Source organism: Myotis daubentonii, chromosome 10 (genome assembly GCF_963259705.1).
Source record: "Myotis daubentonii chromosome 10, mMyoDau2.1, whole genome shotgun sequence".
NCBI classification, from domain to species: domain Eukaryota; kingdom Metazoa; phylum Chordata; class Mammalia; order Chiroptera; family Vespertilionidae; genus Myotis; species Myotis daubentonii.
The window spans coordinates 80,943,534-80,967,965 of NC_081849.1; the positions used below are offsets into that span (position 1 = coordinate 80,943,534).

The 24,432-nt window shown below is 48.3% G+C and overlaps 1 protein-coding gene across 4 annotated transcripts in view; it reads right to left on the reverse strand.

The window, feature by feature from the left end:
- The window catches only part of ELMO1 (engulfment and cell motility 1), a 391,973-nt gene that overhangs the window by 77,885 nt on the left and 289,656 nt on the right, over positions 1 to 24,432 (reverse strand). The window contains exon 1 of one of the 4 annotated variants that reach the window (XM_059655866.1): positions 16,378 to 16,592. The exons of the other annotated variants lie outside the window; for them this stretch is intronic. The gene's annotated coding sequence lies outside the window, so the exon portion shown is untranslated. Of the gene's footprint in view, positions 1 to 16,377; positions 16,593 to 24,432 lie in introns of those variants that run through there. 4 annotated transcript variants of the gene reach the window in all.

Below are 24,432 nucleotides of genomic sequence, written 5' to 3' on the forward strand. Positions count from 1 at the left end.
GGCCTCTATTCATTTTGGAAATTAATACTAAGTTAGTTTACAGAAATTTCTTCTCACATTGCCTCTCTTTCCTACAACATTCAGGGGTATATAATCTAGGTCAACAGATCCCACACTTGAATGTCTTAACCTCCTGGGCTCCTTGTTCAAAAAGGAACACATCCATATATATACGAGCCACACTCCTGAGGTGGAGCTAGCAATATGTCTCATTAACTAGTGCTCATTTATCCCAGGCTGGCCACCAGGTTTTAGCTGGGGCTCTTGGGTGAGTCATAATAGGAGATGTGTTGTGTTGCCACTAGGGGGAGTGTAGGCCAAATTTTGTGCTTCTGGTAAAGGGAGGGAGGGTGCTGATTGCTTTTAGGAGCTCAGACACAGAAAGGAAGGATAGAGAGACCAAAGGAAGAAAGGAAGCCCATGTCCCTGGGTGGGTAAGAGGTGGGTGTGAAGGGGATACATCTGACTTCCTAGGGATCCATGATAAAAGGCTCGTGATGGAAGTACAGGGCGCCAAAGACCTCAGGTTTTGGAAAGAGAGCAAGCATGCCTTAGCTAGCACCCCCTCCAAGGAAATGAAATGTGTAAAACTATCCAATGAACATTAAGTTTTGTGCCATCCTCAGTCTTGATAATGTTATGCACACATGCTTGTGTATGTGCTTTTCTTCTTAAATACTTTTCTGTTATTTTATATCAAAATATCTCCTTTCACTTTAGTAACTTTGTCTAATTAGAAAATACTGCAATCTCATTGAAGAATATTTGGAAGATACACAAAAATACCAGGCAGAAGATAAAGGTCACTTGTATCCCTACATTCAAATAATGAGTGTTAACGTTGTGGTAGAGTCTTCAAGAATTATTTCAGTTCGGAATTGCATGGTTTTTCTAAATAAAATCATTCTACTTTTTGCAAAAAAAACACCACAACAAAACCAAAAAAACAACAACCCAACAACAAAACATTAAAATCTCCCTCACAAACATTAAAATCATCAACACTTCCTTGACATTAGTCTTCCTAATCTCCATCATCTATCAAAGAATATTCTTCCATATTTCTGATTTCCTTATGATAAACTAATTGATAAACTAGAAGATCAAGGATCATAGAATTTGGGAGGGGGAACAACTTTTTACTAAAAGCAAGATGGATCATATAAATTTTTAAGCTCTTGATATATTGCCACTTTCAGAAAGACTGTTCAAATACTTATTTCAGCCAACAAAGTAAGAGAATTTGCTTTGCTACATGTCCCAAATATATACAAATTTATATTAGAGCTATAAATGACAGCGCTTGTCCTACTATCTTCTTGATCTTTTTCTCTTGTCAAATGCATATGCAGAATTCTGTCTAATAAACTCATATTATCATAATTCCTTAGACAAATGCCACTTGTGGATCAGGCATGAGAACTTGGTTTGGGAAAGTCTGTACAAGTGCTCTTCACAATGGACTATTTCTGCAAATGTACAGAATGGGGGCCTAGGACTGAGTCCACTGGAGGCTTCAATTCCCTGAGTAACTAGATAATCCTGTTACACATGGTTTACTATCTTGCAAGCTTTTCACTGTTCTCTAAGATCCCTGAGGGCAAAGTCTAGATTGTATTCTTTCTGGAGTCTTCCCATTTGCAAAGCACAGTGCTAGGTACTTCCTGATGGGCTAGAAGTATTCATTTGATAGATATTTGGTTGAGTGAATGAAAATTGATGACCACACTGTTACTGCTCTTCTGAAACAGGAGCTAAAGGATGTCCTGCTGTCCCCAATGGGAGAACAACACCCCAAACCCAAGTGACTTAGGTATGTGGCTGTGCAATGTCAGAGCTGCTCATGGAGTCTGGAATCCCTTCTTTTGCAGAACTCTGCCCTGTGGGATCAGGGACAGACTCCGCCCTGAGGGATGAGGAACAGACTCCGCCCCGTGGGATCAGGAACAGACTCCGCCCCGTGGGATCAGGGACAGACTCCGCCCCGTGGGATCAGGAAGAAGCAGCTGTCACTCTAAAGACCATGGGCGCACAGGGCAAGGCTGCCCGAGCAGAGACATGGGGGCAGAGGTTGGGAGCCTGCCCAGTAGAGCTGGACACCAGGATGGGCACACCATTCCAGCTGCCCCTGCCAAGGGGATGGTCCCTCCCCAGGGAGACGATCATCCTGCAACTAGCGAGGACTCACCGGTGAGACTGTGAGAGACTCGGTGGGAGAGAAACTGCACTGAGAGAGCTTGATGAGGACAACCTGGGCAGATCTTTAGCGAAAAATGAAAGGCCCCCAAAATACTGAGTTTTATCAAACCCTGTCTCAGAGGATGTGATGATTATCTAGGAGTACCTCACAGGCCTTGGGCTGCGGTGAGGTATGCACTGTTAGAGATCAACCGAAGGACTTGTATGCATGCATATAAGCATAACCAATGGACATAAGACACTGGAGGGTAGGGGCGGCCAGGGGATTGTTAAAGGCGGGGGGGAAAAAAGGACACATATGTAATACCCTTTGTAATACTTTTAGCAATAAAAAAAAAAAGGTGCTCTACGGAGGTGTGACAAAGTCTTGACAGGCGGTGGTCATTAAATGAAATGGAGAAAAACTACATTTCACAGGGGATCTAGGGAAGTCTCCCTCGTCCGTTACACAAGGGTCCCAAAAGATACCCTTAAGTCATTTGAAGACAACGGGGCTAGTTATTTGAAACAGCAGAGAAGGAATCATTTTGGATGGGGGTGGGGGCTCGGAAGGGAGGCGATGGCTGCGTTTAGTTAGTCCTATCGTCTGAAGGGCTGTAAACCCCTCACTGCCAACTCCAGCTGGGAAGGAAGGACCCCCAGAGCCCAGGGACTCTGGAAAGCAATGCTGCAGAGAGAGCTAAGCTTGGCGCTATTTACCCATCAGATTTGCTCTCTGAGGCATGCCTGGTCCGCTGTGCATGGCTTCTGTGACTAGCTGTGTATATCCAAAGTCTAATTAGTTCGAAGGGTAAAAAGATCAGTGGTTTATCCATGGTCTCGAGTGACGGACGAAATCTGACTGCCCCCTGGCACCAGAGCGGATGCTTTTTATTTATTTGTTTTTAAGGATTAATAAGGATGCTAGCTATTCTCAAATATTAGCCTCTCCAAGAACAAGACAGAATAAAGAAAGAGAAAAGGTAATCAGACATTTATAACCTCCTCCCCCTTCTAACACGTACGTGGTCATTTCATAAATCACACTTCCGGAATTCTCGGGGAGCAGTTGCCAGGCGACCTGTGGGTCAGGGGTAGACCTGGCCAGAGGTCCATACAGTGAGCTCTTCTCACTGTTGAGCTTGATATGTGCCAAGCACAAGGGCTTTCATGTGAACTCAGATGGTCCTCACGTTAACCTAACAAGGCAGGTACAGCCATTCTCCCATGGAACAAGTGAGGCCATTCAGGCCCCGCGGTCACACAGCTAGTGGGTTTCAACCCAGAGCTCTGACTCCAGCGCTTTTGATCGTCACTGCTCTGCTGAACCCCTCTAAGAGGAAGGAGGGGGGCCAGGGGCCAGGACCGAGCCTCCCGGTTCCATCCTCCGTCTTGAGATGCACCTATCACACCTGTCCTCTGACGGGCCATGCCGTACAGTAACTTCAGAACATGGCTGTCGTAAACACCAAGCCACTGGGCTTGGACAGTGCCTAAAGGGACCCGGTGTGTGACTGCACTGAGCTAGTTTGCTAGGCTGCCCTAACACAGTGCACATTCCGTGGCTCCCACCACAGAATGTACTGTCTCACGGAGGCGGGGGTCAGAAGTCTGAAACCGCGGGGCCAGCAGGGTTGGCTCTTCCTGGGGGCTGTGAGAGAGGGTCTGTCCCAGCCTCCCTCCTCGGCTTGCGGAGGCTGACTTCTTCCTGTGTCTCCTCACATCGCATTAGTGCATGTCTAGCTCTGTGTTCATCAGATACCAGTTCAGACGGGATTAGGGCCCATTCTGACCACCTCACTTTAACCTGATTGCCTCTGTAAAGGTGCTGTCTCCTACTGATGGCTAAGACCAGCATCTCTCTTTCTGGGGCAGACATAATTCGACCCACACCAGGCATCGTGGTGATGAGGTAGGCGTACCCCTCCATCTGTGCGGAGCACCTGGTCGGTGCAGCGGGAGCATAGTGCGGGCTCCATCCGTCTGCAGCACATCCTGAGAAGCCCTGCTGGTCCTCCGACCTCCCAGCTGGCTGAGGGTGGAAGGGCCAGTGTAGCGACGCGTGAGGGCTTTCTGATCTGTAGACGGAACCAGACATGTAGGAAACCACTCTTTGACAAGGTCCTGGGAAGAGTCCCACATTCCCATCAGCTGCCCCACGAGGTTGTGGGAGAAGAGTTTGAGTGAGGGCTGAAGAACTCGCATGGGGCTCGATGGACTCCCCAAGAGAGAAGCTCCTGTCCATCACAGGATGCCCTTGAACTATGGAGGCCACATCCCTGATCCTGTCTTCCAGGGCTGTGAGCTCCAAACTCGCTATTTGCTTCAAAAAATCTATGTACTCCTCACACATTTTTAAGTCAACTGTTGAAATTTTTTTATCAGAGTTAAAACAGTTGCAAATAATATAATGTTCAATGTATTATAATACTCATATTTTAGAAATAAAGCTGTGACATTACTTTTAAATGTATGCTTGGCTCTGCATACAATAGTGATTGGATACCCATAATTGCTCATTTTAAAATATATGAATAAGCTCTTCTTAAATAGTTGGAAATTTTACATCATCATTTTTAGTCAGCAGACTTTTGATGTAAAGATGAAATGTCATGCTAGGCTTTCCAAGCAGCCTCTGTCCTAGCTACCCAACAAGACCATTGTAGCAGGAAAGCAGTCATAGCGAGCGCACAGGCGAGTGGGCGTGGCCGTGTTCCAGGAAGATTTTATTTACGAGAATAGGCAGTGGGCTGGATATGACGTGTGGGCCATTGTTTGCCAACTCTTGTCCTGGACCTAGATTCCCATTCTACTTCCCATGTTCCCCACTCTATCTAGATTCTACTCATACAGATTCTATGTTTAACAGTCAACTAGTAATCATACTGTTCTACTTCTCTGAAACAATATATATATACACACACACACACACACATATATATATATATACTAAAAATATATATATATATATATATATATATATATATATATATATATATATATACTAAAATCTAATTTAAAATACATTTCCTGTGAACAGAAGGCTGAAACAAAAACATTCCTCTTGAGTTTAACAGTACAATTAAAAGAAATACTGTACAAGTGCTGATGACTGTTATACCCCAGAGGAAGATTCATTGGGAATGCGCCTCTTAATGAGATGGGGACCCATTTGTGGGTCCTCGGTTAAGGGATCTGTCACACGTCCCATTGTCTGACTCCCAGAGAGGGTTTATACACTTCGGGCAACATGACACTGAAGAGCTGATGGAGGTGAGAAGGCTGTGGGAGGGTTGCCAGTGGCCTCACAGCTGTTCAGTTTTAACATGCACAAGGGAACTGAGACTGTGGAAATGGGCTCCCTGAAAGCTGCCCAGGCCTGCCTTTCCCTTGAAGCGTCTTCACACCCTTCAGGGGAGCGAGCACCCCGGCTGAAGGCTGGGGTTCTAATGCATTCGCTATAAATCAACATGCAGACTGAGAGGCTGACAGGTAGGCACCTGGGCTTGGGAGTCAGACCTGGATTTGAACTTCACGCCGTCACTTACTACATGGATAACAAGCTCCCTCCTTACGTCTCTGTTTACTTCTCTGTAAAAGGGAACATAAAGCCTTTTAACATTGCTCTGAATGCTCTCCTGAGACTGTGCTGAAACAAAGGATGGAGGCAAAAAATGGATGACGAAGGCGCCGCAATGCCCACCCTCCATCCCTGGAGTATCTTCAATAAAAACCTAAACCCCGACGGACCACTGCATGCGGCGATTTTACAATAACAGCTACACTGAAGATGAAAACCAAAGGTTTGGTAATTTCCATTAAAAGTACCTAGCACATAGAGGCCATAACGCTTCTAAACACTGTTCCATGTTTCCGACCTTGCTCTGACCTTGAAGCCGGTGACGGGGAGTGAGCCTGTGAAGGACTGTGATGTGAGGGATGGGAGCCACGGACCTGTGCATGCGATTGGTGTGACCTTCACACTTACCACAGTGCTCAGGTCTGGGCTGAGAGACCGCCACCTCCATGCTATTCATACCTCTTCCTGGTGACATAGTTACAACAGCTCTCACAGCACAGCTGCGACTTCTCCCTCCCTGGACAGTTCTAACAGCTTGGAAACCTTTGGTAAAGTGGGAATCCTGCGCACCTAGGTTCTATCTCGTGGGCCGCTCTGCAGAACTAGAACGGTGCAGGGCCCTGGAGTTTGCCCTCACGGTTCCGTTTTCCTTCGCGTTCATTCTCGACTCCGGGCCAGCGGAGCAGCGAGGGAGGGAAGGCGGAGGCAAGGGAAGTCCTTGGCCAGTTTGTTTCCAGCAATTCCGTTCAAGCTGTTTTCAGGGAGTGCTGGCGAGAGCCCCACTTTGGAGAGTGGTTGTTCATGCTCTACGCAATGGGCATGAGAATGAGTGCGTAGGTGGAAGCACACATAAATTAGTGAGTATTAAATAATAACTGGCTCATTGGAAATTTCTTTTTAGTGTAGCCTCTATTCTGAGTGATTCCAACTTTTAGGCTAATGGTTGTCTGAAAAACAAACCTCTGCAAAGGGGAATCCTAGGTGTTCACGGAGAATCTGCTCCTAGCCAATGCTGAGGCCTAGCACTGCTGCGCGGCTCGCATGCGGCCAGTGTTGGCTGTGGAATACATTGAGAGAGCGAGGAAAGGTGAGTGTGGCTCCTGCTAACAGACACAGCAAGCCAGTCCCTTTCTCTCAGTCCCACTGTCCCCACCTCTAATAAGGTAACTAGTCCCTTCCTTCCCTGCCCATGAGCCACCGAGACCAGAGGGAGGTCCCACAGACGCCGCCCAGGGACCCAAGCTGCCACCACATGGAATCAATTTGCCACCCCAGGACTTGGGTTTCTTCAAGGTCTAGGATGCAAGGGGTTTTCAGTAAATAGATAACCAGACGTCATAAAGGAGTAAATCAGACTCCTCCTCTCTTGATGGAATACGTAATTCAGCGGCGTGAAGTGCATGGCTTAGGGGACAAGCCAGGGAAGAAAGCTACCAACCAGTAGCTGGGAATCTGCCGATGGAAGAACCAAAAATATGCAAGTTTTCCAAAGCAAAGAAGAAGAAAGACCAATCTGGGGCAGGACGGGGAAGGCGTGGCCATCCGGAGAGATTTACGGGCCATCTGCAGGGCCATTACTTACGGCCGGTCACACAGCCTTTCAAAGACAGCGAGGCATCTGTTTGCCTAGAAGCACAATATTGTTGCTCTTAACCTGCTTCCAAAACCAGGAGAGTGTACATTGCCATCCTGGAGCTGCTGCCATTCTGGCTTCAGAGACATGTTTCCAATTATTCCTCCTTGATAAGCAAGGCTGGGTTGTTGGGAGATATTCAATTTTTAAAATATAATTTTATTCATTTCAGAGAGAAAGGGAGAAGAGAGAGACAAAAACATTGAGGATAAGAGAGAAGTATTGACTGGCTGCCTCCTGCATGCCCTCTGCTGGAGACCAAGCCTGAAACCTGGGCATGTGTCCTGACTGGGAATCGAAGCATGACCTCCTGGTTCATAGGTCAATGCTCAACCACTGAGCCATACCACCTGGGTGGGAGATATTAGATTTAAAATAAAAATAGTAATAGCTTATGTTATTATCCAAAAAGCACATGGGGTATATGAATTCATTTGTTCTCTAAACATTTCTATGTGCCAGATGGAATAGATAGTATTTATATTTTATCTGTGAGAAAAAGTATTTAAATTGAAGGAGTAATATGGCAAGTCCTAAATCGGAGCTAAGCTGGGACTCTGGCCCAGGCTCTTGGTTCTGGGGGCAGGGCTCCCTCTCCCTGGGTGCTCAGAGGCTGCGCAGTCTCTGAGGATGGAGGAGAGTGGTCTGGGAGCAGACAGCATGTGCCCTCTGGGCACTCTGGTTGTCCCGGGAGAGAACCATCCACAGCCGAAGAGCCGAGCTAGACCTGTGAGATACGAAATGTAAGTGGCTTCCACCCAAGGAATGTAGTCCTACTATTTTCCCCTTGCGTAGCACATGGTGTACTAATCGCTCACCCAGGCGTCACTCTAATTTAATTTTCATTCGTCAACAGCCCTGTGAGAAATACACCATTTCTTCCATTTCTGCCGAGGAGGAAAGTAAGGTGCAGAGAGGTTAAGTAGGCATCTACTTAGTACTCGGGAGATTTTAGGGAGGACAGAGGGGTTGCCCATAATGCGGCCTTTGCAAACTTTCTTTTCTTGAACCTGCTTTGCAAGGATGGGTAAGCCTGGCTCCTGGAATCTAGAATAAGGAGGGGCTCCCACCACCTTCTAAAGCTAGAAGGGTAACGCCTGCAGAGCCCGAGCCTTGACCTTAACGAGTCTAGGTCTGGGGGCAGCACAAGGGCCGGAGCTCTCAGACCAGTTCCTGGTTTGGTCAAGTTCCTGAGATACAGTTTCACACTCCTGGCGATTGGGCGTCTGTGGGCTCCATCTCACCTGTGGGGCCTGGGGCCTGGCTGGCTCTAGTTAGAAATGACTTGTCCCCAAGGGCCCTGACTTGGACTGCCAGTCTGATGGCCCGAGCTCCATTAGCAGGGGGGAGGGGGGGGGCATGCCTCCTTCCAGCCAGGCAAGTGGAGGATGTCAGAGCTGGCCCAGGTGCTATCTCAGATGCTCAGCCATAAACCCAAGGAAGCCAGAATGAAGCGTCACTTCATTATGCTTCCAGGGCTGGGAGCAGGGCCAGGGAGCTGCTCTCCTTGACGGGCCTCTCATCACTTGCAGCTCAAAGGAAAAGAGAAGTGAGCTCCCAAGTGCCAGGCTGCAGCCGCCTTGTCAGATGGCAACACCTCCACGGAGCAGCTGAGCAAGAGGTGAGTCAAGAGCTTTCGCTCCCTTCTCCTGAAACCCTGCAGACTGACGACCATTCCCTCTGTGTGCCTTTCAATGCCTGGCACAAGGCATGCAGCTAGGAAAGGACACAGGGCAGGGATGAAAACCAGTGTCAGCGCCAAGCCGGTTCTGATAGCCTGGTAGTGGCTGACTTGCTGCCGTTTTAAGAAGGATTCCAAGGCTCTTTCTGGGTACAGGGTGAAAGGTGGTTGTGATCATTGGAACACAGGCCCTGGAGAAGAGGTTGCTGGGAAGCTTGACACAGATATGACCTTGCAAATCACCGAGTCTAAACTGCTCTTTACCCACGTGGAGATGCCAAGGAACATCAAGGTTGGTGACTTGCAAAACTGAGTTGCTAAACTAGAGATAACAACCCAAGGCCTTCGACTCCAGACTCCTGCTCTGTTGACTACAAATGCTTTCCTCGTCCTTCATTTCTAGATCACAGATTGTTTGAAATCAGCTAGCAAATGAGAGGACTTCAAAATCCGGTGATGATGCAAAAACAATCACTGCAATGATCACTTCACCTATGGAAGGCACAGCTGTTCCTCCGTACTCTGGAATCCCAGCGCTTCAGTCCACCCATGTCTGCATGTATGAGTCCTTGGCTTGGCCAAACATCGGCAGGTTCACAAAGTCAGTCTCACTCTTCCAATGCTCCCTACGGTTTAATTTATTTGGTCTGCCAGTGTTGCCCCAGGAAAGCAGATTAAGTCATGCCAGGAAAAGAAAGAAGTTGCAAGATTAGAAAAGAAGTTGTAAGGACCCACCCAATGTAATCCATCAAAAGCTGCTTAGGTGCACAAGGCTTAAGTCCTTGGGAATTCTGTCCATCATGCCGGAAATGAGTAGGGTTGGACCAGAAGCCATACCTGATGTTAGAGATGGCATTGAACTGATATTTTTTTCCTTTCTCAATGTTCTGTGGAGTTTCTAAAAGAGCTCTTTATTAACAGAAGGTTTACAAGGATCAAGCTTTTAAAGCGAGCTTTATTCATCTACTTACAAATTAGGCTGAAATTATTGGTGTTAGGACTCCTCTAAGGGCTGTGACCCGAAGCCTCTAAGAAGGCTTTGCAGTATGGTTTTGATCTAGTTTTTGGAGGGGTTGATTACATTTTCATGGTTGGCTTTATTTAAAAAATAAACATTTGGGGAAGTGGATAAGTAGGATGATATCTGATACTGAAGGTAAGAATTTAAAGACCAAATTAACTGGAAGAACTACTTAGTAAACACAAGTTGCAGAATTGAATAAGATGGCAGCAATTAAATCATCCCTTAGCCTCAATTTATACCTGTCTTCATAAAGAATCACCTGTTTGCAGCAGACCTATTCTTTTCAGCTATGGTTTGCTTAGCTTGGTGTTAAAATTGAACCCACGTTCCCTGAACATACTGAGTTGAGACAGGTGGACCCAAAGTGCAGGGAGCGGCAGGGCCAAGACTTCTGGGGATTGAAAAATGCCACAGGTGGCGACTACTGCCTTTCTGTTATAGGAAATGGCCCACCTCTTCATCTCCCCAGGCCAAGCAGTGCAATGGAGAAACAAGACTGTCCTCCATGCTGTGTCTGCCGGATACAATGGTTCAAGGCAAAGAAAAGCATGTGTGCAAGGATGGATGTTCTGTTCTCTCTCTTCCTGGAGAAAGTCTTCCCGGCACCTCCCGGAGGCGAAGGAGATGCATGCACCTGGTGTGGCATGAAGGGACGGCAGCTCCTGGCCTGGTGCGCGAGGAGAGTTCTTTGAGAGTCCAGCGCAGCCTTGCAGGGGCCGCCCTGACCACGTGTGGCCACGGAAACTGTGACACGTGTGGCCAGTGGAATGGAGCCATTCAAGTTTAAACTTCATTTAACTTTAGATCATTTAAATTGAAAGCCTGTTACCCACTTCAGTTACTGGACAATTTTTAAGTATATTCCGGACAACTTGCGTGCATGAGTTTACTTTGTTAACAGTACGTTTTATGAAATCTAAATACAGATTTCCTGTGAAACTTCAGGATCCAAATGGAGTTGTGCATGTCAGAACTCAAAGGCTCAACATGAGAAATTGAATATCAATATTTTGCTAATAATTTTGTAGTTGAGAATTGAAATACTATCTTAGACATACATGGTTAAATAATACATATTATTAAAATTAACTGACCTGTTTCTTTTTTAACTTCTTTAATGTGACTGCTAAAAACACTGGAATTGCATGCATAACTTGAGTTCTATTTCCAGACAGTGCTGGTGTAGAAAGCCATCTGCCATATTGTCCCTGTAGGACAGTATCCTTCAAATAGTTATTGAAATTGTCTTCTACACATACCCAGAGTAATAGTAGGAAGGATGTAAATTAGGCATGCATAGCAAATGAGCAGTGTTTCTAAAACCTGCCCCACTAGCCTCCACTGTTCCATTTCCATCTAGCAATGAGATCTTCCTATAGGTTCTGGTCTTCCTTCCTTTATTCTGTGAAATTGGACTTTTTAAAATCCTCACCTGAGGATATTTTTTCCATTGATTTTTTAGAGAAAGTGAAAGGCAGGGAGGAGAGAGAGAGAGACATTGATGTGAGAGAGACACATTGATTGGTTGCCTCCTGCACACACCCTGAGCAGGGCCAGGGATCGAGCCTGCAACCGAGGTACATGCCCTTGACTGGGAATCTAACCTGCCAGCCTTCAGTCTTCAGGCCAATGCTCTAAGACTGAGCAAACAGGCCAGGGCCAATTTCAGGAGACAGATCAATAATCTCTCCTTTCACTAACCTAACCGCTTCTCTTTCATTTTTCATTAATAAGACGTCGGTGGGAATGCTGGTTGATAGAACAGATGCCAGTGGAGATGCTCAAGTTGAATTGGGGGTGCCCCCCAATTCACATGCCCCCCACTCCTGGTCACCCCAATTCTGAGGGGCACTCAATGATTTGCAGGCCTAATCTCTGGGCCTTCAGTGGCTCCATCAATGTCTGGTCACTGTCACTACCTGGAACCTCTTTCTGAGCTGGGCTCGTCACTCCTGTTCACAAGTCCAGAAAGCATGGTGGCCCTGGTGATTTCCACAGCCACCATAGGTCATGCAATCCCCAAACCAGCTGCCCTGCTGCTCCTGGCCCTTCACGACCCTCGCCATTGCTATGGAAACTGCAAACCATTTCTGGCAAATGCAAGCAAAGGGCAGCGGAACTGGTGATCTTCCACCTCTCACAGATGGCCTGGGAAGTGCTGGCCTTGTGCACACACTGACCAGTTCATACCAGTCAAATGAATGCTCTGCAGAATGAGACGGTGTGCCGCACAGGAACACGGATGAACACGGGCGCGTTCCGGCGAGTTTTTACTTGGTTCACACTTCTCTTCCTAAGTGGCATTATTAATAATTCACCCAACCCGCCCACCATTCCTTTGTAATTTGACTTGTTGCAATGACTGTTGAATTCATTTCCCTGTGGCCCGACTCCATCAGCCAGACTGAGAGCCGAAGAGACCTCCTTCCCCCACTCACATCTCCCTGCCCACGGTCAGCAAACAAGGACATCAATGTGTGCAAACAGCAAGTGCGCCCGTTCCCAGCTGGATAAACACGGGCAAGCTCCTTGCTATCTTGGTGACTCAATGTCCTCATCTAGAAACTAGGCAGGCAAAGAGTCCAGTTGGGGCTGCCGTAGAGATTCAGTGAGTTATTACCGCTGCCTAAAGTGCATAGATGGTGCCTGGGACACAGTAAAAGCTCACGGCAGTTAGCTATCCCTGTAGTGACTGGTTCTATTCCAACTGCTGGGGGACCGGAGGAATTCTATCTTTCTAACTCTCAGTGCTGAATTTCAGGGACTGGATCCAACTTACTGATCTCTACTTTGCCTTACAGTGATAAACTCTGATGGCCACTGAAAACCCAAGGGAATTCATTTCTCTTTAGCTTTTCATTTACTTTCCATGTCCCACATCCTACAAATGCCAGGAGGAGGCTGTGGGGAGAAGCCCTCTCTCAGAACAAACACATCAGTAGTTAACTCTGGTTACTGAAATAAATTCCCTTTTATTTCTATTGAATTTACTGGGGTGACACTGGTTAATAAAATTGTATTGGTTTCAGGTGCAATTCAGTAATGCATCATCTGAATATTGTATTGTGTGTTCACCACCGCAAGTTAAGCCTCCTTCCAACACCACTTATCCCCCTGCCCCCTCTTCTACCTGCCCCACCCCCTTCCCCTCTGGCAATCACCATGCTGTGGTCTGTCTCGATGAGTTTTTTCATTTTCTCCTTCTTTTTTTTTTAAAAAATATATTTTATTGATTTTTTACAGAGAGGAAGGGAGAGGGATAGAGAGTTAGAAACATCGATGAGAGAGAAGCATCAATCAGCTGCCTCCTGCACACCACCTACTGGGGATGTGCCTGCAACCAAGGTACATGCCCTTGACCAGAATCGAACCTGGGACCCTTCAGTCCGCAGCCTGACGCTCTATCCAGTGAGCCAAACCGTCCAGGGCTCTTCTTTTTTCTTAATCCCTTCACCTATCTCGCCCAGCCCCACAACTCCCCTCCCCTCTGAGAGCTGCCAGTCTGCGCTCTGTATCGATGAGTCTGTTTCTAGTTTGTTTGTTAGTTTATCTTGTTCATTAGATTCCACCTATAAGTGAGATCATATGGTACCTGTCTTTCTCTGTCTGGCTTATTTCACTGAGCATAATACTCTCCAGGCTCATCTATGCTGCTGCAAAAGGCAAGATTTCCTTTTTTTTTTCCCTCTTGAGGCCCAGTAGTATTCCATCATGCACATGTACCACATTATCCACCATCTACTGGGGCGCACTTGGACTGCTTCCCTATCTTGGCTATTGGAAAAGAGGCTGCAATGAACATAGGGGTGCTAATCATCAGAGAGATGCAAATTAAAACCTCAATGAGGTATCACCTCACACCTGTCAGAACGCTGTCATCAACAAATCAACAAACAGCAAGTGCTGGCGGGGATGCAGAGAAAAGGGAGCCCTCCCCCACTGCTGGTGGGAATGCAGGCTGGTGCAGCCACTGTGGAAAACAGTATGAAGTTTCCTCAAAAAATTAAAGATGAAAGGTTATTTTCAAGTCCTATAACTCCAGTTTCACCAACACTCAGCTCAGGAGTGAGAAACCGGCAGGCGCTAGTCATTTCCAAGGGGCCTGGATTTCAGCCCAGGTGAGACTGCCCGGGCCTGGCCCAGGTAGGAAGCTGCTGCTGGGGCGGTGCATGGAGATGGGGCTGTGGCAGAATTCAGGGGACCCCCAGGCAAGAGGAAATGATGAACTGGAGGGTGTAACAAACTCCTGGCTGCTCGCCCGGGACAGAGATCCCACTTGACCCTGGGATGGGCTGTCCTCAAAGTGTCATGTGATTCTGCGTAACTGTATTTGCTTAGGCCGGGGAGAGTTTCCTACCTTTCAAATTCTTGGACTGCCATGATCCAAAATAGGTTAATAATCACTCCCAATTTCTTTTCACATTTTTACTGCTTCCATAAAAGGCTCTTTCTTGTCTCCTTTTTGCCAACAGGTGCCAGTAAAGTGACACCACTGGGAGAGGAGAGAGCACAGAGGGATGGAGGTACATTCTGATGAGATGACGGTCCCTGAAGGCACACCCAGGAGAGCCAGGCCTCCTCCGCCTGCGCCCGCCCGAGGGGCGCTGAGGGTGAGGCGCGCCGGGAGCGCTCGCCTGCACACCCTCGCCGGCAGGCGCGTGGGGCTCTCCCTTAGCACAGCATCCCGAGCCCCTGGGCATCAGAGGACTGCCCGGTCTCAAGACAGGCCCCCAGCTGACAGTCGGGTCCCTGCCTGGTCCAGGCGCAGGTTCCCCCTGTGCTGGATGCTGTCACCCACAGACGGGAAACGCTCCCCCTCTCCTGTGACACCAGCCCACTCCTCGCTGGTCACAGCCTGGAGACTCTCCCAGGCGCCTCTTTTGTCTCTGCCCACTCCTCCGGTCCTCCTGAGGGCCCGGCAATTCCACCCCGGACCACACGAAGACCCGTCACACTCCCTTCTGTCCAAAGGACGTTGTTTTAAAGGACATGCCAATACGATGCCCTGTACAACTATTTCACGGGCATTTATTTATAAACCGGACGAAAATGCTTCTTTCTCTTTTCCTCTCTGTTATTTGAACCCAAGCGGACTGTAAATAGAAGACACAGAGTCCTGGCACAGAAGATGGGAAACCACATAAAAATAAAAAAGCAGCAGGGACGCCTCGGAATGGGCAGGCGGACCCTGGAAGAGGCTCCTGGGCAGAGGGGGTTCCGGGCTCAGCCCCCACTCCCTGGACCCGGACGGAAGGCGATCCCCCCTCTCCCTGGCTGAGCGAGGGCTCCGGCTCCTCCTGAACCCCAGGCTGCGCTGGGCTTCGGTCTGGACACATCTATTTCTGAGTTTGCGGCCAGAAGGGTCCCTGAAGGCAGAGTTTCTCCTTCCACACGCTGCCCCTCCGTTGCCTGTTTACAACCCGATGTCTGATTCTTCCTGCTTCTACCCAACAAAATTAAAAATTTCATCACCACTGTCAGAAAATGAACCCCCAGGGAGCAGAGCCACGCTCAGAGCATCCATCCTCCTGGCAGAGAGCCAGTCGCCAAATATAACTTTGCAAAGCCTCTCTGGTTTTCAGAGGTTTAAAAGGATGCAAAACAGTCATCTCAAAGCGTGATTTTTTACAGCTAAAATTTGTCTGAATGCACAACTCATCTTTGCAATCCTTTTCTTTTTTCTTTTCCATTTTTTTTTAAGAGAGAACATATTTCAGTCTGAGACTGGCTCCGTGAAGAAAGAAAGGGCACCACCTCGCTCAGTTCGCACTCCTGAGCCGAGCAGCAGCGCGCGCACACACAGAAGAGCTGCGGGCTGCAGCTGGGGGCGAGGAGAGCGTGCCAGGCCATTGTCACAGCAGCTCCCTTCGCAATGCAAACACCAGCCCCACAGCAGCAGCTCGGGCTCGGCTCCCTGCCGCCTCTCCCTCTCCCTTCCCCGCAATGACTCCTATTATCCCAGTTCAAAAGCATCTTCTGTGCAATGGATCAATGCCCAGGGAGATAAAGCGACGCTCCACTCCTCACACTGACCCTAACAAGACAACCCATGTCTGAGTGTAATGCACGGTCAACTGCAAATTCAGTCCCCCCCCCCCCCCCCCCAGCAATGCACGCAGCCTGTGCAACACAGGGCGCCCACACCCTGGGACCCCAGCACGCCTGCTCTCCTGCGGGCTTGCTCCGGTTTGCTGTCTTCCCATCAGACAATAGGACAAAGCTACACTGGAGCTCCGGCTGCGGACGCCAGTGGGCAGATGTGAAGACAGCGGTGTACTCACCAAGCTCCTGTAAGTGCATCTTTCCCAACTACAACCACTGCTGCTAAGCGGCTGCCACTGGCCAGTGACTCAGAGCCGCCCCCCAGAAGAGCACCGCGCTGGACCGCCAGCTGGTTCCCGAGTCGGCTTGCTCGTGGAACAGGTTTCCAGTTGAGCCATGTGAATGGAGACTCGCCGCACACCTTTGGGTGGCACACACTCCAAGTCCAGGAGGACGAGTATGGGGCTTTGCTTATGTTTATGGAGCTGGAGCCCGGGGGTGCTCCGATTGGCAGGAATGGCGGAGAGATCGGCCAATCAAAGGCAGCCTCCATTTCAGGGAAACTCCTGCTCATTTATTTAACATCTTCAGAGATCATGGTCTTTTCGAGGAAGAGCTTTTATAGTATCACAAGAGAAAAATATAACTTCACTTCAACATTCATGCCTAATGCCTTTCATTAATAAACATATAGACCCTCCTCTTGGTATGCCTCGATACCCTCACTTTTCTTAATAAAAAACTAAAAGAAGAAAAAAGAGGAAGAAGAAAAAGAAAGAGAGCTGGCGATGGGCTGGCGATAGTTCATATTCATCAGCCTCCACCTTGTTGGGAAAAAGGAGGGGAGAGCGCCGGGGCTCAATAATTACTGATTCCGTTGCCATGGAAACAGACTGGCTGCAGCGAGTTGGATTCGTGTAGAGCATCTGCTGCCAGACCCATAATCAACTGCAATCTCATCTCTCCCCGTCTCCCTACTTTCGTTTGATTGTGAGTTTGCTTTTTCCCTCCTTCTCTTTATGTGCAGTTTTTGTTCAAAAATATCACGTAACTGCCTCGCTGTGTACCCACAGCACATGCACACCGGGTGTGCCCACGTGCCTAGAAATGCGTGCACGCAAGAGTGCCTCCCAGCAGGGTGCCCCCGGAGGATCCACACTCTGATTCCTCCTCAGGATGTAAATAAACACCCTTCCCATGCCTCCACTCCTGCAGAAAACTCATTGCAAGTTCACCTAAAAAGGGGTGGGGTACCTTTAAATATATTTGTCATCTAACGGCCCTGAAAGCCCCCAAATAAAAGTTTGCGATGGCATCTCTCAGAGGGCGCTGCCGTGGTTCCTAGCAAATCTTTGGAATGAAGCAATTACACCAGGAAGTTTGTGGAAGATTTGCAAGCACAGTCTTCAGGCGCCTCTTCTTCTCTGCATGAGCATCTCACCAAGGCGCCCAGAACCCTGGGGTCTCCCGGGGACTTTCCTCAGATAACAGGCAGCCCCCAGACTCCTCCCTGCTGCTTCCAATTCTCCTGATTGCATGACCAGAGTTAATGTCACCTAAGGCTCTGGATGAGCTGCTACTCTCTCTTCCACAGCAGGGGGCACCACTGAGCAATGAATAGCCCCCTGGCCTGGTCAGACCCAGGAGGGGCTCAGAGGGTGGTAAACTCACAGCTGGGCCTGCCGGAAGCCCTCAGTTCTGCAGGGATTGAGAATGGCAAGTGGCAAAGAAGGCTGAACCACCTCCTCATCTGTTCAAAAGCTTGCTAGTCACGGTGGAAGTTCTGACAAAGCAAGCAGCTTCATCTGCGTTTGCAGATGGGTCACGTTATACCAAAGAGCTCTGGCCTTTCAAGAATCTTCCCGGGAATGCCCGATGGAACCCTGGCTCGTGGTTGGTACTGAGGTCACAGACTGGGTTTGCCACCCTCCTTGACGGCAGTGAAAAGAGCCCGCACAAGCTTAGAGAGCTGCCGATAAGCCTCAGCCAAAGGGAAGCCTGGCCCGACTTGGCGGAGGGCTGACCTACTGTTGGTCAAGCCTGGCACGAAGCTAGTGGGCCTGCCCTCCGGACGCTCAAAACGTACGATGGGTGCGAATCCTCAAGCTTCTGACCATGTTCAGATTAACGACGTGCCATCTACACGTAAGGAAACCACAGCATCGGCTACCTGGAAACCCCCGGAGAAATCATGGCCCCAGGCATCGGAATAAAAACCGGGAGAAATCTCTTTCCATTCCGCCCACACGGAGCCTGCACTCTCAGCTCTCTTCTGGGCAGGCCCTGCATTTTCTCGGGTCAGATTCAAGTTAATTAAATTCTCCTCCTTTCCATAAACATGATTTATTAAATGTATCATTACCAAATCAGAGGTAATTCATATACTTTGGTAATACTCCTTAAATACATCCACAAACCAAAAAAGAATTCTGTTAGATGATTTGTGGTTTACGATCAGAAAATATAACCACTGTTACAGTATGATTTCTGAACTAGTGTCTAAATTCTCCTTCTTGTACCTACAGGCCTGACCTAAAATGAAGAGCATTTATCCTGAGCATCTGAAAGGGGCTGGATGGGGTTCTATTTCCTGTGTTACAGAGAGGTGGCACTAAGAGAAAATCCATCCATTTGCCCACCCCTGGTCCCAAACAGATCACTTCCAGTCTCTGGGAAACCTTTCATCAGGAGGCCTGCTCATCGCTGGCAAGAACGTGATGGTGACGACCCCCTTAGTGCATGACATGACTACATGGAGCCCCATCTTCTTGGTTGTTTCATTCTTAAAAGGGAGGTGACTGGCCGTGAGAAAAGCCCAAACACATGGGGTGTGTATGGCAGATGGCTCACCTCCAGCTACATCTTAACCTTCTTAAGGCACGCCGCCCCCTCATCCCAGCCATATGTGCCAAGGTGGGTTAGACGGGCAGACCTCACTTCTGCCCATCTAACACAAACAGACCATATCTCTCAGGGGTGTGAGGGCAGAAGCAGGAACTCCATCCTAATAGGTCAGAAGGGTGGGGACTATTGGCTCAGTCCAATGGCTTCATTTATTCAAGAGACATTGGAGAGATATTTTCTAGTCAGTGGGGCTGAACAGGATATAGTTATTTTTTAAAATAAATTTTTATTGATTTCAGAGAAGAAGGGAGAGGGAGAGATATGAACATCAATGATAAGACAGAATCATTGATTGGCTGCCTCCTGCACGCCCCCTACTGGGGATGAAGCCGGCAACCCAGGCATGTGCCCTGACCAGGAATCGAACCGAGCCTTCCTAGTTCATGGGTTGACGCTCAATCACTGAGCCACACTGACTGGGCTATATTATTTTTTTTACATGGTGCATTTTAAAACCAGAACATGTGCAAAACCTCAACTAAATATGGTAGAGATAACTTTTACATACCTTTTTATCTCCAAGGGGAAGTCATCATTATAATACTCCGTAGAAAAATCCCCATACACGCATAGCTGCTTCTCTTTTTCTCACTCTCATGAGATGTTCAGAAGCAGAACTTACAAAGCCTGTTATAACATCACTTTACCTGTAGGTCCCAGGATGCTAGGCGCTGTGTATATAGCCCTGGCTTTAGAGGGAGAGTATAAGAAATAACAGCAAATGCATATGCAGTACTCACAGTAGGTCAATACCATAAAAGTGCCCATTTTCCTAAAAGGGAACCTAAGACCCGTGACACTAAGTAGTATAACTACAGTCACCATCCAGTAAGTGGTAGGCACTGGGTTCAAACTCAGCTCTCCTACACCAGGGCCTCAGAGCCCTCACAGGCAAGGAGTCCGGGGCAGGTGATATTGTCCCCATAGCTGAACTATAGTTTCTAACTCATATTTACGAGGTATTACTATGAAGAAGTTTATCTCCCTAAACAAAACCTATAAACACTGAAATAAAGCCAGTTCGACGAAACGCAGAGCCATCTATAGACAGATGTCCAGCCCGTGCGTGTCTTCCCCCTTCCAGAGCATGACCTCTGACGGGGGACCATCGTTTGCAGTCCTAGGCTGGGAGAGTCAAGGTCGGCAGTCCTTGAGGACTGATGGACTTGACCGAGTGGAACGGGCTGGCCCGAGAGGGTCACAGAGGACAGAGCCAGGCTTGCTGCAAGGTCCCCCTGGCTCTGAGCTCCTTTGGAGGAGTCAGCAGTGAGACTTGGAAAGCCTATCGTCTTGCCAACTCGGATTCTCCAAATACACCATGGCAATGCATTCCAGGACGGCGGGCTGAGGAAAACGCATGCCAAAGGAAATAGGAAAATGCCCAAGCTCTCAGCCCTGCCAAGCATGTCCTCTGGCGATGGTGGCAAAACAACTCGGGGCCAATGGTCGGAGAGTCTTGGGTGGTGCCAGTGGGACAGAGGTTCTTCACCGTTAGGGAAAGGGGCGGGTCTGGGCCACCTCACATTCTTCTTGGTTTTCAGACATGATATGCGTAATAAACTCGCCGAATTCTGCAACACACATCTACTTTGCATGCAGACGGTTCTACCTTTTGAGAAAAAAAATATAGTTTCTGATATTCTCAATCAGAGAACCAACTTCGTGGCAGCTGGTAGAGATGAAATCTGTTTCATCAAATGGTTAACTCTTGATGCCTTTACTTTCTCTACTCTTTCTGCTCACAGATTCACAGAGAGCTCATGTGTGCTGGTCTCCGCTGACAGCAGGGCGTGCACTGCATCAGGACAGGGGGTGCCAGAACAGGGGGTGCCAGGATGAGGGGGGAGAGTGGAAGGTTTCTGAGCAAGAGGGAAGCCATGAAGGTCAAAAAGGTGAGTAGGTACAGTTTGCCCAGGTCAGGAGGGAGAAAGAGGAACGTTCTAGAGATGTAGGCAGTCAGCTCCAAGGAGGCCATGTTCTGCGATGTGAAAGGGGGTGGGTAAGGCAGAAGTTGTTCGAGGGCTTAGAAAGGGATCCAAGAGGTCTGTACACAGCCGGATATGGAACCTCAAGGTGCAGCCACACAGTGGACCGAGGGGTTACCACAGGGAATTCTAGGGCGAGCCCTGTGGAAAGCTGGCTTTGTTGGAAGTCAGTCACATCACAACTACGCGCCCAGAGTTTCAGTGACTCTCAGCAACAGCCAGAGCCTCTCTGGGAAGGCCAACTCAGAGTGCGCCCAGTCCTGGTGCACCAGCGCTGCCCCACGGGGCGGGCGTTCTCAGGCTCAGTCCGCCAGTATCACCAGCTTGTCCCAGCCAGACCACCCCCAGCTGGTCTACATTCTGCCTCCAATTAAAGGGAGCTTTGAGAGGGGATCCTGGCCCCCAGGCAAATGATATTGACAGGTTATTCCTGACTCTCACAAAGAACCAGTGTTGCAACCTAATTTGTGCAGCAATTACATTAAGACAAAATATAATTGTATTTTATTGCTCACCACTTGCCTGCATCATTAAGTCAGTGCTGGAGGAAGGAGTTAATTTGATTCTATACATAAAAATTGGCCCCCAGAGGGCAATAACCAATTCATTGACATGCAAAATGCTCCCTCTCAGAGTCATCCCAAGGCCATCCTGACCCTGATGTCCACAGGGCACCCTACAATCCTCTCAACCCAGTGACAAGCATGAGCACCTGAAGCAAATATTTCAAACAACCCTGGCCACACAGGGTTGCTTACATTTGTGGAAATTACTGTCTGTTAAGACATCTTAGCTGTTCTGCATATACACTGAAAAGAACATATTTCACCATAAAAGTCCGGTTTGGAAGTAAAGAATTGGCTCCATTCATTCAACCAACATCTAGGAACGTCACAATCCCAAGATTCTTCAAGCCTTGGGAACCCAGGAATACAGCCTCAATACCTTCAAAGTAACAAAGCTCCACATACGAAGTTTTCTCTCCCTGTGGTCGTTACATGGCATGTCTTTTCCCGTCAACTCTGTCTGCTCACCTGAGCCTCATACATGAAACCCTCCTAAGTGGGGTCCTTCCTCTGTGTGTTTCCTCCTTTGACCTGTCCCACACCATGTTTGCTGCTGCAGGTGTCACGTTCTTTCATAATGATCTTCCCAGAGGCATCCCCGATACCGCGACTCCTCAGTCAGAGTTACTAACACAGTCCAGGAAAACCGTCTCTAGTGCCTCTGACACCTTAGCCAAGAACAGGCCATCTTCTGGCCAGCCCTTACACAGGGAAGTCACAGAAGCCTCCTGAGTACCTCCCGCCTTTCTACCCGACATCATGGATGGGGGATCAGCGGGGCTATCATCTCTGAGAACATCTCAGTGACTCACTTCGTGTTTCCTCCCATGCCTTCCTCCTCCACTCTTGCCACCCAGGTAGGGAGAGAAGATGCGGAGCTGGAAGCACTCTGGAAAGCTCCCCTCGGAAACCCACTCTACCGGCCCTGCAGTGTGGGGCCAACTCTGGCTGCCGCCTGGCTCTTCTTTGTAAGAATGTCACATCTGCTCAGAACTTCTTCCAGTTCATGCGTCTTCCTCAAATGGAGCCTCGGGGGCTTTTGATCTTAGTGCCAATCAAGTGCAGGCTGAAGATGCAGGGTGCCGGTTGGGCTAGCGAGGCTGGCTGAGACCCAGGCTTTATTTCAAGGAAGAAGGAATAAACCAACCAGAGACATTTATAACACGAGGTGTTGAGGTCAAAGAATTCCCTCTAAACCAGGGCTGCCGATCAGATCTCATCTGGAGCCAGCTGACAGTTCTGCACCCCCTTATTTTAAAGTTGTTGTTTTTTAAAATATGACTGTAAGAACACACATGTTCAGTGGAGAGAATGTGTAACATTAAAAAATAATAAAAGATGCCCGGCTAGTGTGGCCCAGTGGTTGAGCATCGACCTATGAACCAGGAGGGCACAGTTAGATTCCCTGTCAGGGCACATGCCCGGGTTGCTGGCTTGATCCCCAGTAGGGGGCGTGCAGGAGGCAGCCAACCAATGATTCTCTCTCATCACTGATGTTTCTATCTCTCTCCCTCTCCATTCCTTTTTAAAATCAATAAAAAAATACATTTTAAAAACAATAATAAAAGAAAAAAACCTAATTAATCACACCGTGCAGAAGAAATCCTTGTTAAAATTATTCGAATTTAAGGTCAAAACCTTCTCAGTTTGCATTTCTTACTTAGTTAAGATATGATTTTGCATCCTCCATCCCCACATTTAACATAATATAAAACTGTTTTCTTACATTTAGCTACTATTCACAAATGCCACTTTGAATAGCTGAAAAAAATGTAACATATAAATAAATGTACCCAGATGTTAATTTATCATATCCTTATTGCTGAATTATGGGGTTATTTTCCATTTTCCTGCTGCTATAAATAACAGTAAAAGGAACATCTATATGCAAACCTTTCTTCTTCTTCCCAGACTGTCTGTGATTCTAAATAGCTGCGGTGGAGCTCGAGGCTTTGTAAATGAGGTCATCAATTGCAGGTGAACTTCCCAACAGGAACTCTGTCCCCCCAAATTTCTCTAAATTCTACTGAAATGTCAAGATTTCTTCCAGCAAAGTGGTGGCCAGGGGCCCTTTAATGTCACTGTGAATGACAACTCTGCCTGTCGTCTCTGCAGGAGCAGGGCCAGGGCTGCAGCCCCATGTGAACACGGGGCCGGTGAGGGAGGGGGGAGGGCTCCGCCACCAGGAGGCTGGTCTCCCAGGCTCCTCGCAGCCGGGGTGGGACGTGAATGTGTTTGAGAGCATCTCAGCCTCTGGTCTGTGCCGGAGCCACACATCAGCATGAAAAACCAACAGGCCTCTGTCAGGCAGCGAACACCACCAGAACCTAAACGCAAAGGTGCTTTTAGGGCACAGACACACATTCCTTTTCCTTCTCCCCTGGGAATGTCAGAAAAAGTTCTTTTTCCTGGTCCTAAAAGAAATTGTCACGCTGAAGAATCACTCCTACTCCTGTTACATCTTAGCTACACAATGTTCTTCACTTAGGCACTCAATTCATCCTATAGCTTGCAAAATTTGTTCTAGAATTGCCTTTTCCTTTTAAAGCATTGGAGAAAAAGGCACATTATCATATCTTTCTCCCTCATGAATGGCTGGATGAAAATGCAATCCAGGTAGCATTTGTTGAGCACCTATACAATTTCTTTGGTAGGCGCCCTGGGTCGAAAGGTGACGATTTGTCTTTGTTCTCAGGAGTTGAGCTGAGAGTGAGTGCAGGTTCGTGACTACGTGACGACGGCCAGGACTCGGCAGCGTTGCTGAGATAGCCCTGAGGGCTACAAGGATGGCCAAGGCGATGGTGAGACCAACCCCCACGGACTGATGGCTTAGAGCCAG